This window comes from Zonotrichia albicollis, chromosome 13, assembly GCF_047830755.1.
Source record: "Zonotrichia albicollis isolate bZonAlb1 chromosome 13, bZonAlb1.hap1, whole genome shotgun sequence".
Classification (NCBI taxonomy): domain Eukaryota; kingdom Metazoa; phylum Chordata; class Aves; order Passeriformes; family Passerellidae; genus Zonotrichia; species Zonotrichia albicollis.
Window position 1 is genome coordinate 18,896,939 of NC_133831.1, and position 16,058 is coordinate 18,912,996.

Here is a 16,058-nt window from a genome sequence, read left to right on the forward strand (position 1 = left end):
ACAAATATCATGTCTTACATATTCCTTCCTCTAACAATACCCACCAGCAGATTGTCCATCAGTGCTGCAGGCAGCTTGTGACAAACTGCTGCTTCAGTAATTACTGAAGGTCTGTACCACATTTGTGATGCTGCTCACCAGAGGTGTTCAAACCTAGAAAGACAGACATCATCATTTTTCTTTTGAAGCTGAGACCAAGTCTGAGTCAGTGGGCTGGCCACTGACTGGCTCAGCAGATCAGCAGTGGCACCAAACATATTGCATTTATTGAATCTGTGAGGGAAACAATGAGAGGTAGGATGGGAACAGCAGTGATACAAAGGGATAAGGAATCCAGTCAGGTATTGGCCAGCCACCAGCATGAGCATATTTATAACAAAGATCATTTGAGGGTCATAATCAGGACATAAAGGGAATCTGCTTTGTTTGCACATCATCATCACCATTGTTCAGCATATTTTTAAGGTACAAAAATGCACATGTATTTTCTAAGGTTTTAATAAGAAGTACATTTTTCTTTCTGCATGTAACTTCTTTATTATTTTTGCATCTCAATTAAACTGGGAGTTCTTCATTTAGGTTATGTAAAATATCTACCTACAGAGAAACCTAGCTGCACTGAATGACTCTGCACCATCCCATTTTCTTCCAGGATCAGCAAAATTCTTAAAGGCTGAAGTGTAAAAATTGTGTTGCACTGCATTTGCGCATTGCCTCCCCTCCATCCACAGGAGCTCACCTCACTTGCCTCAGTCCTTTTGCATCCTAGGGCTTATTTACAAATTGGCAGTAAAGTGCTGTAGCCTCTTTGACAGTCTGCAATTAATTGCACACAATCTGTTTAGGTTTCAAGATGCACTGTTCATAAATGATGATATATTCCAAAAGGCAGTCCAATTGGCTGCTTTGCATATTGCATATATTTTTCATATTTCTGAGACAGGACATATGCAAAATCATTTTACTGTGGCACAAACACAGGCAAGATTATTTGGAAGAAAGGCCAGAGGTTCTGTATCTAATTCTTTTACTCACCTGCTGCAGACTGTGGGTAAGTCATCTAATATTTCTCTGCCTTTCTTCTGCATCTGCAGAAGGTTGTTTATTCTTCTAAGAGCTGGAATTCAGTGAATGAAACTGTAATTTATTATTATTAATATATTCCAATAAAATGGCATTGCAGTGCTTTGAAGTCAGTATTAAAGAGGATTAAACAAAGAAAGAATTGGAAGAAAAGGTAGTTAAGTCCATCTGATATGCTTGCATGGAAATGCTATTTGTGGGATAACCTCCTCAGAACATGAAACTGATAAAGGCATATGTGCTACATGGATCCCAGAGCCTTGACAAGCTTATCTTTTTCCTCATCTTGAGTAAAGAGTGCCATGAGTCATGTGTCCCAAACCAAAAAGCAACTTTTACAACACAAAGCATTTAAATGTGCCAGTAAATACCTCATATTGACATCATATCTCTCACCATGCTTGCAATGAGCTCCTATTCACTTTAATTTTTCTCTCTTTTCTCCAACCCTGCCTTCCTGTTGTGAATTATGGGCACCTCTCAGAAAAGCGACACCCTTTAATGATACATGTAATACTATAATTGAATCAAAGTACTTTGTTTCCCCAAAAAGCTATTCTTTATTTGCTGGCAGGCTGCTTGTTTACCCTACATAATGTTTTCTAACATTGTCAGTCACATCAGGAAAGCCATCTTAGTCATAAAATAGCTATTGTAGAGGAAGCATTACTGGTTCTGTACAGGGCTTTTTAGCAGTAATTATGTACAGCTTTTAGTAATTTTGAGAGTCACCCAAGCATCATTGATACAAACCATTTGCAATGACATGCAATGATGCCTGTATAGAATTTTTACAAGCAAAATCAAATAAGACATTTTGGTGGTAGCATGTAAATTAGCCTTGAGGCTTGCAATGCAATGCTCATCAAGTGTGTAACATTTAATTACAAGACCACTGAGCATGAGTGAGGTCCCCTGAGCCTTTCATCCCCACAACAGAAAGATTCTCCCACTGAACTGATCATTTGAATCCTCTCATCAGATGTGGAGTGAATTCACTGCTCTCTCAGCAGGCCAAACTGGCATTTAAGGGTCTGGTGTGCTTCAGGACCCTGTTGGCTAAAGTACTTCATGGAGCCACTGCTGCTTGAGATCCCTTGTTGAGTCCCATCTGCCAGGAGCTGAGAACTGCAGTTGATAAAATAGCATGTCAGGAGGAATAGAGTTCACAAAAATTTGATTTTAAAAATTGATTGAAATTAATTGAATTAAGTTCAGTTGATGACAAGAATCAAATAGAAAACCAATTAGCCATTTCAAATTCCCAAAGTGATGCTGTTTTGCAGTAAGAGAGAAAACATTACTCAGTAGGCTTGCTGGAGATAGGAGTTTCATTTTTAGTGTCTATCTATTATGGCAAATAAATTTGGTAACTTACTTGTTATAGACAACAATATAGACACTATTATGTGTGTGCTGTCCCAGTTCCTAGGTGCTGGAAAATGGGAAGCCTGAGGGACTTGCTGCCCTGCTGGATGTGGTGAGGGACAGCTACTCTTAATGTTCTGCAATGTCCTGGCTTCCCAACACTAAGTGTTACCTTTTTATGCAAATGGTAGTGGCAGCAGCATGCTCAATCTTTGCTATTTCATGATTAGTGTTTTCATGTGCAATCAATAAATGCCCAGAGCCTCTGTCTGAAACGGCCACCTTGTTCAGCCTCTCCAGTTGGGATGTCTGTTTAGCAGCAGGTTTTCAGCAGACCAAAATGTGGAATCAATGCCCTGAGAATAATCTGTCCTTATGAAGTATTTGTGTTTTTCCATGCAAGTTCTAACAGACTGAATGACTTTTCCAGTATGTAAGGCTTTAGTGCCCTGTATGGAAATGTGTCAACTTCACACCTGCCAGCACATCTGAGAGGATCTCTCAAGGTCACTACTGGATGGACTTGAAGAGCTTCAATGAAGCTTTAAAGTCATGCAGATACAGAACACCCACCTAAGAGGTTACAACGGCCTGTGAGCTACTCCAAAGTGTAGGTGAGGAGAGTCTGGGTAGGACATGGAGCTTTGCTCTCCTGAGCTCACTCCACACCTCTTCTGTCACTTGAGGCAAAAATGGGTCCCTCTCTGCATCCCTCACCTAGGGAAGGAACAGTGGCTCCAGCCTGCTTTCTCTGTTGTTTTACCTGCTGCATGGTTTAAGCCCAGTGTGGGACAGCAGCCCTCACCTCAGTCTGTCCCTTGGGCAGGGGAATCCTCTGCATTCTGTCCCCAAAGTATCCCTCCCTGGTTGTAACGGTACCATGACACCATTTTTTAACTTTGAAAAGTAAATACAATAATATTGTTATTAATAATTTTAATAATAATGGTGATTTAGGAGGACTTAAAAGTTTTTCACAATTAGTTTTTTTCTTGACTCCTTTAATATAGTCACAAGACTGCAGTAATCTCCACATGTCTTTCTGATGCAGGATATATCTTTCTCATCATGGCTTTCAAAGGGGAAGCCCTCAGCAAAGGGTATGAGGTCACATTTTCATTTTTAGCCTGGTTTCCTAAGGAAATGAGGGTCATGCCATTACTGTCTGTCTGTCTGTTCTTATTTTTCTGTCATATTGCCTTACAGGAACTCTTGAGCCTGTCAGTCAACCCCAGTCAGAGTAAAAAAAACCTTTGTAAGTCTCAAGAATAAATCCATGCCTGTAAGGCTTCATGGCCAGTGTTGGCTGGGGAGCAGAAGGACACACAAACTGGAGCTCTTGCTGAGCAAAGGTGAGGAGAACTCAGCCAGTGCCATCTGCTTGGCAGCAGCAATGGACAAACCAGGGCTGGCCACTCACCAGCACGAGGCTGAATTTGGACAAGGCAGGGCAGGAGCAGCTTCTTGGCTGGAGAGGGTGGCGTGGTGGCTCCAGCTGCTCCCAGGAGTGGGAGGCTCCAGGAGCACAGGGCACCTCTCCCTCACAGGCACGTCTCTGATTCTGTGCTTCACTGGGGTAATTACAAATCTCAAATTCTGCCTTCCCTGCCAAAATAGTCAGAGTGTTTTGCAGAATACACACAGTGATACCATTCATGTTCTAGAGAGATTATAATTTAGGGATATAAATTATAGTCATTCCTAAAACATACTGCCTGCCTAAATTTTGAGTTAAGAGACTGGAATATAATCACATGGTATCAAAATCATCCAGAAATTCTCAGATAGTGTTTAATCCAGCTTTTTATGTAGCTGAAGTAAAGCTATCACTGAGTTTAGTGATGCAGGACCAAACCTGGGCTGTATTTGTATTTGCTTAGTAGCACTACACAGGATGAAATAAGCACATTGTTTGTATATACTTTATATGAAGCAGCACTGTGTGGTATGAAAAAGCACTGAGAGAAATCCCCACAAAAATAATTAAAAAACCAAACCACCAATGATAACAAAGAAAAAAAATCACCCTGAAAAAAGCCACAAAATCAATAGATTATGAAAGCTATGCTGAGGCTTCCACTGCTATTATCCCAAGGCTTTATTATCAAATATCAAAAAATCATTACTGCAATATCAAAACAGCCATAATAACAATATAAAAACTCCACTCAATCTGTTCCTGCAGGGAACTGATCTAAAAATCCTCAAGAAAAAAACCAGTTGCTGTGAAAATGGCAGCTAGCCAGTTCAATCATGCTGCCAACCTGGTTCTATAATTGTACACCAGTCACTGCACCTCATGCCACTTCCATAGATAACTTCAAAACAGGTCTTCAAGCAAACAAATTACAACTAAATAAGACAAAGAATGAAATCTTTTGGAAAGGCTCATAACTGCTATTATCAGGTGCTGTACTTATGGTTTTGGCTTTTTCTATGCAGTGCAAATGATTCCATATCACTTAGAAATGTAACTTAGACACTCTGCCTTGTGTCCTCCTGCAGAAGGTCAGTTCTTACCAACTTAAACGTTCTTCAGGTTTCCTTACCTCAAAAGTGAGAGTCACTTCAGCTTGCATGGGAAAACATCATCCTTGCTGCCTATGGGAACATAGTTTTAAGGAAAACAAGTTTCTACATGAAAGACTTGTGTTGTTTAAGATTTCTGTATCTTTAATGAGTACTTATCATAGTGTTTTCAAAAATCCTCTTGGAACCTACATGCAAATAGAGCTTGTAGCTCATAATGGTATTTGGTGGGTGGGAGAGAGGGAGTGAATGCCATTCTCCATTTTTTAGTATAAGAAGAAAAGAAAGTTTTCTGGTCCAGTTTGTCCAGAGTGATTTGCTTCATTCTTGTTTGACACCAAAACACCAAGTCTGGCCTGAGATTTTTAAGCCCACTCAGCTCTTTGCAGTGTATTGTTATATTTAACAGTTATTTATAAAAGTCTCCTCTATTTAGGGACAAATCATAAATTCACACTAGTAACAGATGTCAGTCTTTTCTTAAGCTTGTGATAAGTAAGACTCATTATAATTCCATTATAATTTGCAAAAGTCATACCTTTTTTGTGTGGCTTTCTTCTTGAATGTGTGGGTAGCAGATGGCCCATCTGAATTCCAGAAAATGCACAGAGTTGGCTGACTAGATCAAAACAAGAAGTTACAAAAACTGAGGGGTGGGCAGAGAAATGACAGGGTTACATTTTTCAGTTGCACAAGCTCATGTGAGCTTACTCTGTGATTTTACACTGCTGGAAAAGACCTGTGGGAAAAGTACCCAGACCCCCCCCCCTCAAAATGAGAACTTTGTAGGTGAGGAACATGAAATCAAACCAGCCTGTGAGCAGAGAGCAGCTCTGCTTTATATTCCTCCCTGCCTACACGTCCTTGGCTTCTCTTGTGCTGCAGGCAGACTGTCTGAAGTCACCCTGCAGCCTTGCAGCCCATGATCTACTTCCTGACAATAACCAGCAAAAGACTAACGCTGCACTGGGCTCTGCAGTAGGCTCAGAGCAGCCCAGAGGCAGCAGGGCCAGCCTGCTGCTAGGCTGTTTGTTTATTTTGCTTGACATTTTCCTTTGTGGAGAATCTGTTCCTTGTTATTCAGGACGTACAGCCCTGCACATATCCTATGTGTTTAACTGTCTTTGGATAAAAGTGGGTATTTTCCCATGTCAATAAATGTTATGGTGTGAAGCTGTGAGCTGGACTCTGAAAGAACCACCCCCTGCTGATCATCTCACTTTTGCATTGAGTTTTCTTTGTTAATCATGTGCAAAATAAAAAGGCTTTCTGTCTAGCAAAAACCCATCATTAATTTTTCATATGAGCACTTAAATTTTGAACACAATCCTCAAAGAAGAGAGAATAATAAAACCAAAGAGCTACATTTTCTTTTTTGGCATCTTAGTTATTTGATATTTTAAGAAAACTTTTTAATGCAGAATTACGGTTCTCTCAGCTTCACAGTGACACATTCATTCTGAAGGCTATATTTGACCTTCAACTTTGTCCTTCATTAGCAGGATTACACCTAAACACTCCTTCATTTTACTGCAAATGAGACAGATGCAATGTGTATTCTGTTCGGCCCCAGCATTAGGATTATCCCAAGAGTGGCATTTATGTTCTTGTAGTTCCTTGGTATAAATAAATATCAAAGTAGGAAGACCAATCTGTACTCCACTAGGAATAATAAACTAAAATAATATGGCACTGATTCTGTTTGGGTTGTCTAAATGTGTTTTTATGATTGTATATGTTTATGGCTTTCTCACACAGCCACCATGAATTCCAGGCAATTAAAAAGGACATGAGTTCTGAAGCATTTTAAAAGGGGCTTTGCTTTCCAAATGGTGTGTATTAAAAGTAGAATATATTTTTTGACAGAACTACTGCAAAATCAACAGTTGCACACTTGCCCTGCTTCAAATTCCTTTCCCTTCTCCCACCTGAGATAACTAATTAGAATATTTCTGTGAGTTGAAAAGAAAGGCAGGGAAGGATTCCTTATGTTTGCACATATATCAGGTGCAGGGCTAGCTCAAGCTCAGCTTGGAGGCCCCACATTTGAAAGTAGCTCAGAGGGAGAATTTAGCAGGTCTTGTGTCAGGTCTATCAACCTACCCATACTCAGTACAATCTGCTTTTTTCAGGCCGAACCAGTGCAGTATCATCACAGGTGGGACTGAGAACTCTGTGCTGCTCACACTGCCTGGCCTTCACCCCCACTTGACTGAGGGACACAGGTTTTTCAGTCATGGGTGCAGAGAAGAGCTGGATTTAATTGGACAAAAAACCACTGTGCTCTAACCTACCTCAAACTGGTCAGTCTGTGTGCTGTCATGAGTAATTGAATAAAGAAGTTAAAGTACAAGTAGTGAAGAAGCATTAAATTTGATCAGACTGTTAAATATTGTAGGCTGGCTTTTGTTATTTACATCATTTCAAACACAGGGGAAAGGGCCAGGAGAAGAAAAATATTTTTAAATAATTTTCCAGTTATGAACCAAGTCCAGTTTCAAATGGTAATGTTCAAGAAATACTTTGGAAGGCTAGAGAAAACTAATTAGATAGGTACATCAAAAAGGTACATTTTTAAAGGCAAAAATATCTTGTTTCTCCCTCAAGTAGAACCATCCCACATAACTTTATACATGAGAAAAAGTTAATAAATGGAAGAGAAAGGCTAGTAAAGCTTGATAATTTGCTGCTCCACACAGTGCCCCAAGCTGTCAGAGGAACAATTCATGGACTTCAGTAGTAACAAGATAAATTTCAAAATTTAGAATTCAGAATTAAAAAACAACTTATTGAAGAGTATGGCTACAGCTGTCACTAAACTGTTAATAACACATCTGGAACAAGCACCTGGAATCACTGCAAGGTCTGGAGACATGATGTTGTAGTTCCAGCAAGTGGATGGCACAGCCTTGGATGAACAGTGGATGTGGGCAAACATACCTAAAAATTCTGAGCCAGGAGCATTGAAATAGACAAAAAGTCATATTTTATGACAAAATCACTGGGGATTTCTGCCCCTTCACTTGTAAGATGTTACCTCTGCATCGTTCTCTGGGCTTTGGTCCGTCAACCTGTTGCATAAGTAGTTTACTGGGAGCACAGTCATAAAGAGAACTATTAGCCCATTGTGCTGAAGTGCAGAATGTCAGCTGTTTAATGGAAATGTATCATCATGTCATTATTAAATATTTATTTTGTTGTAGCACCAAGAGACCAATCTTGTCAGGTTTCCTCTGTTAAATTTTTTATGAATGATTGTCCCTGACAAGCTGACAGGAATATGAAAGAGCAGAAATTGACACAAGCTTCTGGTGTTTCCAGAGGAAGGGTGTAAGTCCTGTCCAGGACTCTTGTTTAGCAATGAGATCCCTTCTGGAGATGAAACTAGGATAACCTCTGCCAGGAGCAGGGCAAAGAGCAAAAACCCTGAAGAGCCAAAAGTGTTTCCAAAGGCAACAAAAAGCAATCTGGTCCCTCTGGGGGGTGAGGAGGCAGGGAAAAAAATGTAAGCAGAATGAGAGAAGTCTATCTTAATTTGTTAAAATTGTACCCCAGTTCTGACTGGTTTAATCAGGCTCTGAGCCCTGCCCAGCGGGGCACAGCCAGGGCTGGAGGCAGAGCCAGCCTGGGGGAGCTGCCCTGCAGGAGCCCAGCCCTCCTCCCTGCCTGGCTGGACAGTCCCTGCCTTGTCTATTACAGCAGGAAATGTTTTTAAAGCTGAACAATGCAGCAGATCTGAGGGCAGACAGCTCAGATAATGAAAAGAAAAAAGAACTATTACTTGGAAATGATTGTTGCTTTGTCACTTTCCTTTAATTTCCTCAGTAACTGGTAGAAACCATTCCTTAGCAAATATTTAGGAAATAACATCCATAATACCATTTCCCTGCCTCAGTCTTAGCTATTGTTTCCATCCTTTTACTTTTGATGACAGGTGAGTTTCAATTGTAGTCCTTTTTATCAATGCCCAGTGTATAAATTATGCAGATTAAAGTTTCTAATTTCAGAGTAAATTTCAGAGATACTTTTCTTCTTGTGGTGCATAACAACTGGATAGCATTTTTATTTAGTTCTTCAAAGGCTTTGTGATCAAAATTTTGGTTTAAAATAATGCTAATTAAGTCCCCATGTTGACTTATGAAAGCAGAAGCGGAAATAATTAAATAAAAAGGTTTAATCTTCAGTTAATTTGTTAGATTCAGGTAAATAATACTGATGTTCACACTGTAATTTGGATGAAAAACCACTTTTTGTTGTTCTTAACTGAGTATGGTCCATGGCTGGAACAAACTGACCATCAGTCACATCTTCACCTGGTGCAAATATTTTTTAAATTAATGCAGCAAAAGCAATGCACATCAGCAAAGAACTAAAGTACTATCAAGGCTCTGACTCTGAAAAACACCAAATCTTTGTTAATCCAGAGTGAAATTAGGGAGTTTCGTGGAGGGGACAAGGATTCAGCTGTTTGGATTTCAAAGCTTAAGGCTCAAGGTTTGGAAGTAATTTCCTGCATGGCCATTTTAATTTTTAAGTCTTTCTATCTGTTTCACTGCAATACAATGAAGAAAACCTTCCTCATTCCCCAGAACAAAATTTTGGCTATCAAATAAACTTCTTGTCAGACATTGATGTGGAAGAGACCTCTCACAGCCACCAACTCCAATAGGAGAACTTCCCTGTCATTCGTAGAAGAGCATCTCTCAATGGTTATTTATCTCTGTACAATGAAGCAGTTGGAGCAGCAGAACGCAGCTCTGGAGCAGGGCAGTGCCTGCTGGCTGGTGCCTTGGTAAGGATGCAAACTCAAGTATTTGTGTGCCTGGTTAATCTGGCACAGAGACCTGAACAGGCTCCTGAATTTCCTGCATGAGCTGCCTGACTACTGTGGTGCTGGACAGCAGTGCAGGCCAGGGCCTCATGTAATTTCAGCATTGTAAAAGTCAGTATTTTAACTGCTACAGAAGGACTCAGGCTTTGAAATTTGGTGCCTTACAATGACACACCATTTATTGGAATATTCCCAGTTAACCTGAGCTGCATGTTTTGCTATTAAAGCCCAAAGAGTTAATATGGCACCAAACCAGAGGAATACAAATCCATATTGAAAATCATGCACAGCTTCCTTTTGTGTTGGATCACAATAACACTACAGAAAGTCGGTCACAGCCTTGCACTGTTAGGTTTGGATTGCTGTGCATCACAAGCCTATTCACAAGAACCTGACAAATCTTTCTCATTAATAACAAATGACAATCTCACTGCTGCTACAATGCATGTTACATTTAATCAATTTGCTATTTATATTCATTATGTACACCTCCTATTTTGAGTCATGAAAAATTGAAGAGTAATTACAACATGGAAGAGCATCATGGATAACAAATGAGACAAGATGAGAAAAAGTACTAATAATTGGTCAGTTGTGCTTGTCAGTACATTTAAAGCAATTAAGGCAGGAAATGAGATAAGACAATTGTAAGCTTGAAGTGAAACAGAGCATCAGGAAAACCAATGGTATGGTACCCTGGTTATGACAAAAATGCAACCATCCAAACACAGGCTTTAAAGAATTGTTTACAGCTGTTACTTAAAGAAGTCTAAGTAACTTCCCTGAGTGAACAGTAGTTGTAATGCCTGGCAGCATGATCCTGCTGCAAGTCTGCCTGTCACCATGTCCCTTATAGCCCCCACTGTAGCCAGGGGCAGCTAACTCATCTTTTCCACATTTCAATGGCCTCAAAGAAGGCAAACAAATTAATGACTCAGATCTCTATTTCTGCACTAAAAATAGGAAGACACATTAAACTGTTCATAATCAAGACAGTACCAAGATGCTGAAAAACTGTTAGGATTTCAATTGCATTGTCTTGTGAACCTTATAAAATGGAAGTGGGAGAAACCACGTCTCTCTGAGAGAGAACAAGCTGATGCAGTTTTGCACCTTGGAAAGATGTTGAGAAGTGGAACAGCCGCAGTATCTGATTTAATGAACAGCTGCTGACTTCCTAAGGCTTTTACCAAGCCTATTAGTTTGCATTCCCTATGTTGCTGGAATACATAAACACATAAGATCAAAGGTCCTCTTTAAGAGAAAAATGTGCCTAATTTATTTTTGATCAGGAACTTACATGTCCACAGCTGACACAGCAGTCGTGGGAAGGCCTCTGTGCAGACAGTCCCTGTGTCCCAGGGTCCCTGTGCCAGGCAGGACCAAACTGAGCAGTGCCACACCTGGGGCCAGCCAGGGCATGCAGCAAGCACCCCAGTGTGCTAATAAACACACTGGATTTGGCTCCTTAACAGTGCTTCTATGGACTCTACCTCAAATGAGCATCTCTAACACCTGAGATACACTCAGAAGAGTGGACTGGTCACAGGCAGTATTCAGTGTCTGCATGGCAGATCTTCAGAAATAAGAAAAAGGAATTAAAACTGATACATCAAGTTCTTAATAACTACTTTTTTTTCCCTTCAGAATTTAAATTCATCCTTATAGCATGATTTAGGTGAGGCAGGGGGCAGAGGTTCCTGCAATGCAGAGTCACAGGTATAATCTCCATTTCTGCTTAAAAGGGTAGCTTTAAGGCTTAATTCAAGCAGAAAACAGAGTAAAGACATAACAACAGAAAAAGACATGGCTGACAATCACTTTCTTGAGAGAGCTGTAGTGACAAGGGAGGGCAAAAGTGCTGAGGAAGGTGATGACTGTATTGCTGTGACATCTGGAAAGCAGAGTTTGGTCATAAGAAACTGCTCAGCATTAGCAATTATAGTAGCTTTTCTTTGACATTGCCCCTGAAGTTTAGAGGGAATATCATTGATTTCATAAGGAAAGCTATTCATTTTGCAAAGGTTTATTGTGAAATGTCATGAGGAAAGGCATCCTCAAGACACTAAGAAATATAATGAAAAACCTGCAAAAAGGTGTAAAGAATTCCAAATCACTGCATTGTCTAGATATTAATGTGAGTAGGAACTAAATGTACTGGCTGATTATTGCTTCATTCCTCTTAAGGAAAGAGAATTAGTAAAGCAATACTTAAAGAAATGCAGATGTGAATAAAACCTGTACTAGCAGCACAGTGATTACATGGGAAAGAAGACTCAGTAAAGCTAATGGTCTTTTTAGGTAAGATTTGATCTAAAAATTGAGGGATAAAGCTATTCAATGAGGCCACATGAAGTCTTCATTACCTTCAAGTAAAACATCTTTTATCTCCTAAGTCTCTTTCCTGCGCTGTGCATGTATAGAGTCTATTCCCCACCAGCAGTGGGGTGCAAAAATTCTCAGCTTTAAATCATTCTAGAAAAGAGTCTCAGCTTTTTGGGGAGCTTTTTTAAGCTGCCTGTTGAAAAGGATTGCAACTGTTTATTTGTCACCACCCTGTAGTCAACAAAAATGATAGGTTTTTGTGGAAATGTAGGAGTATGAGCTTTTTGAAGAAGAGACTGTGCATTTATGTCTACTCTGAAGGAGGACAAGGATGTCTGTGTGCTGGATACAAGGGTTTGTAAATAAGACTCCAGACAGTTTATTGGTATAAGCAAAGGAGCAAAGGCAAAGCTAAAAAGAGAAAGTGATATACAGGATTTTCCAGACTGGTGTGAACTTCAAATGGAAAGAGAAGAGGTTTTTTGTGTTTTATAGGACATGTCCCCACCAGCCTCAGCACAATAAAATGTGCTGGCTCCCAGCATTTTCCAGAATTTGCTGGGCCAGCAAGACCTCGAGCTGTGCTCTGTGTGTCCAGCTGCTGCATCCATGCAGACCCTGCCAGGCTCTGCAGGCACAGAGGCCCAGAGCTTGGAGGGCTGGGACTGCAGCTGGTATATTTTATATGCAAGCACATAACAGATATTCCAGGTACTACAAATATTGGGTGATGTAATTATGTAACTTAGGACCACACATGCAGACTGCTAGATTTATTAATATATTGTAGGTCTTGATTTTATTTGGAAGAAAATGTATATATCAAGCACTCTTAATAGTGATATGTACTCAACTGCGATTGACTCCCAGCTAGTTGGAAGTGATTATATGATTTCTCAATAAGCATCAGAAGTCAGCCATAAAGTTCAATTATTTTGACATAAGAGATCAATAACAGGAATCTGAAGCAATTATAGGCCCATGATTCAGAAACTGCTTGACTAAAAACATCACATGGTGACTCAGTCCCTGACAGCTGCTCCAAGTTCAGGCAGTGGTGTGGCTCTTCACATCAAAGCACATGTAATCAATGCTTTATGCTACTAACATAAGCTGTTGTTATTTTGCATTTCCAGAGCACACCTCACACCATGGACTGCATGCTGGGCTCAGCACATCCTTTCCCAAAGTAATTCTGAATGTGGTATTGAAATCTGTCATCATTGATATCTGTGAAAAGCACGGGAGATAACTGTGTACATTCACTTTTAAATCAGCATCAATGTGCTGTCTTACTATAAATATTAATCAAACTTCTGAGTTAACAGATTTCATCACTGGAGCAAACAGAGCACCCTTCAAGTTTCCTGGACAGATGACTATGAAGAAAGCAGAGCTTTATTTAGAAACAAGCAGAAAGACTGTGTGTAGGCAAACACCTGAGCAACATAGCCTATAAGAAAAATACCGTATGTCTTTTAAACATTGCATGTAATTCTGTTTTATATCCTTAAGAACTATAAATGAAATTATTGGTTTTACACTAGTGTCATCACAATAACAGTACGGTCTTAATCAGGCATCACAAAAACACGTCTCATTTTCAAGTGTGGGCTCATTAACCAGACAGAAAGATCAAACTTCTTCAGACCATGCCTTAAACAGTGGGGCTGTGTGCTGGTTGTGCTGTGGGGATTTCTCAAATTAGAGCTTTGCTCGGCTATTTTCCCAAAGGCTGCTCCTGAAAGCACTCATGCCCATGCGGACGTGCAAGGTCACTGCAGCAGCTCCTTGTTTCTCTGGAGCCCTCCTTGAGAGCCGTGCTGGGAAACTCCCAGGCTCGTTAAAGTGTGCCAGCAACCCAAGCAGCCAGCCAGCTCCTCAAAGGAATCTCACAGCCTTGGCACTACTCAGTCCTTTGTCCAGGGACAGAACATTTGTTTCTTGAAACTGGAGCAACCAGCATAACTCCACAGCCAAACCAGATCTCGCTGCTGGACTCCTTCCTGGCACCTCTGCCACCTCTTCCCAAGCCAAGGCTCGTCTGCTCCCTGCAGGAGGCATTCCAAAACAAAGCTCCTTTCTGGCCTTGCCCCAAAGAGCCACTCACTCATAAACTTCTCCTGACCACTGGGACATAAATAAGGCAGCAGAAATGAGACTTGGACTGCCTCTGTTAGAAGGAGGCAATGCCTCCTGCCACCTGACACCAGTATGCAGGTTCAGTGCTATTCTGTGTTTTCTGCTGTGGTGTTTGCTGTTTCATAATATGAACATGTATATTTTATTTGGGAGTTGGTTGTATTTTTTCTTTGCGGGGGAGGGGATGTTGCTAATTTGTAAAATTTGAGGTGAAGTCCCTTTGTTTTTTCCTTCTTGGGATCTGTGGAAGGCAACAATGCTATTCTGTTTGTGTGAGTACCAAAATCCATCCTTTGAGAGACAACTAATTAGTCACAGGGAGATTTAAGTCTTGTTCCTTAAGGAAGGAGGCAATGTCAGGGCAGAACCTGTCACCTTTGCCTGACCGACCTGAAGGGAGGAAGACTGTTACACATCGACCAATCCATTTGTGTGATGGGGAAAGGATGCTGACTTATCTAGGGTGGGAAATGTGACAGACTAAAAAGATTCAAAGAGAAATCTTCTCCAAGCAGGGCTAACATTTTCAGACAGCTCTCCTTTCCAGTGGCGCAAGTAAAAGAGAGTATCAGAATGAATTCATGGGCAGTTATTTAATGAGTTAATCTCATTAGGATATTTGAACTCCCAGAAGAGACTCAACCCATTAGCTACATAAGAGCTTGGGAAAAAAGCCTTTCAAAAGGACTGTAAAAACATGTTAAAAGGTGGTTAATACACTGTGGATTTAACCAGGCTGTGTGGCAGGAGGAAGAGCAAGAGGTTATTGCTGGTGAGCTCCTCTGTAAGCCCCACAGTCACCCCCTGAGCCCACCAAGTAACATCACTAACAATTTGGATTCCTGTTTCTAAGGTTAAGTTTGCTATTCTGTACAATCCCACCTTGCTTTCCATTTATGAGTCCTACAGTTTTATCAGATCTGGATAGTCAAATCTGAACTAGTCTTACTTTGTATATAAAACAAACACCACCACCTCCCATAAACAGTTTTAAGTTACTTAACCTCACATTCTCCATAGTTATGGAATCCCTTCTAACCCACTTTTTTAACTAGTACTTTATTAAAATAAATGCAGACTGTGATTAACTGCTCTAAGAACAACATCAGTCTCATCTAGAACAGCATCTTGTCATTACTTTGATTTCAGTGGGACACCTTAGCTTACACAATTGCACCTTGCAATTTACATTCTATAACTGGTTTTTCTCTTCATAGTTACTTATATTAGCTTCAGTAGAATTATTCACATTGCTAAAGTGAGCAGTATTTGACCCTATAACATTAAATGAAAAGCATTAATGGCAGAACCTAGAGAATATCTTCCAGCAATAATTAAAACTCAGGAAAATCTTTTTCTATCATCATTGAAAATGTTCATTTTTCCATCCATTGAAATGTGGATACATAATGCCTGATTATCCAGATCTGCTTCACAAAAGCAGTCAAGAAATTTCTACCGTATAATTGCTAATGCTAATTGCATTTAGTCTATAGTTTCAAAAGCATTGATATGAAAGGTTCTGACTGTTTAGAGTATTGTAAAATGTAACTGGTAAGTAATGTATTTTCAAGAGTTTGGGGAACATTATTAAGGTTCATTTCCATGCTGCAGCTGCAGGAGTTGGAATTATGAAAGTGAAGAAGCTGTAAAACTGAAAAGGTCAGTAATGACATTCATCTATTCCAGCTGTCAAATCAAGGGAATGTTAACAAAACTAGTCTCTGGTAGAAAAGCTAATTGTCTCCTTGTATTTTGCTGCCCCAATACACATACTCTA

The 16,058-nt window shown here is 40.1% G+C and overlaps 1 long non-coding RNA gene across 1 annotated transcript in view; it reads right to left on the reverse strand.

The window, feature by feature from the left end:
• Nucleotides 1-4,943: 4,943 nt before the first annotated feature.
• LOC102072305 (uncharacterized) overlaps nucleotides 4,944-16,058 on the reverse strand; it is a 43,877-nt gene continuing 32,762 nt past the window's right edge. Inside the window, exons 8-9 of the long non-coding RNA XR_012582505.1 lie at nucleotides 5,519-5,599; nucleotides 4,944-5,052 (exon numbers count right to left, since the gene is read on the reverse strand). This is a non-coding gene — a long non-coding RNA (uncharacterized LOC102072305). The remainder of the gene's footprint in view (nucleotides 5,053-5,518; nucleotides 5,600-16,058) is intronic.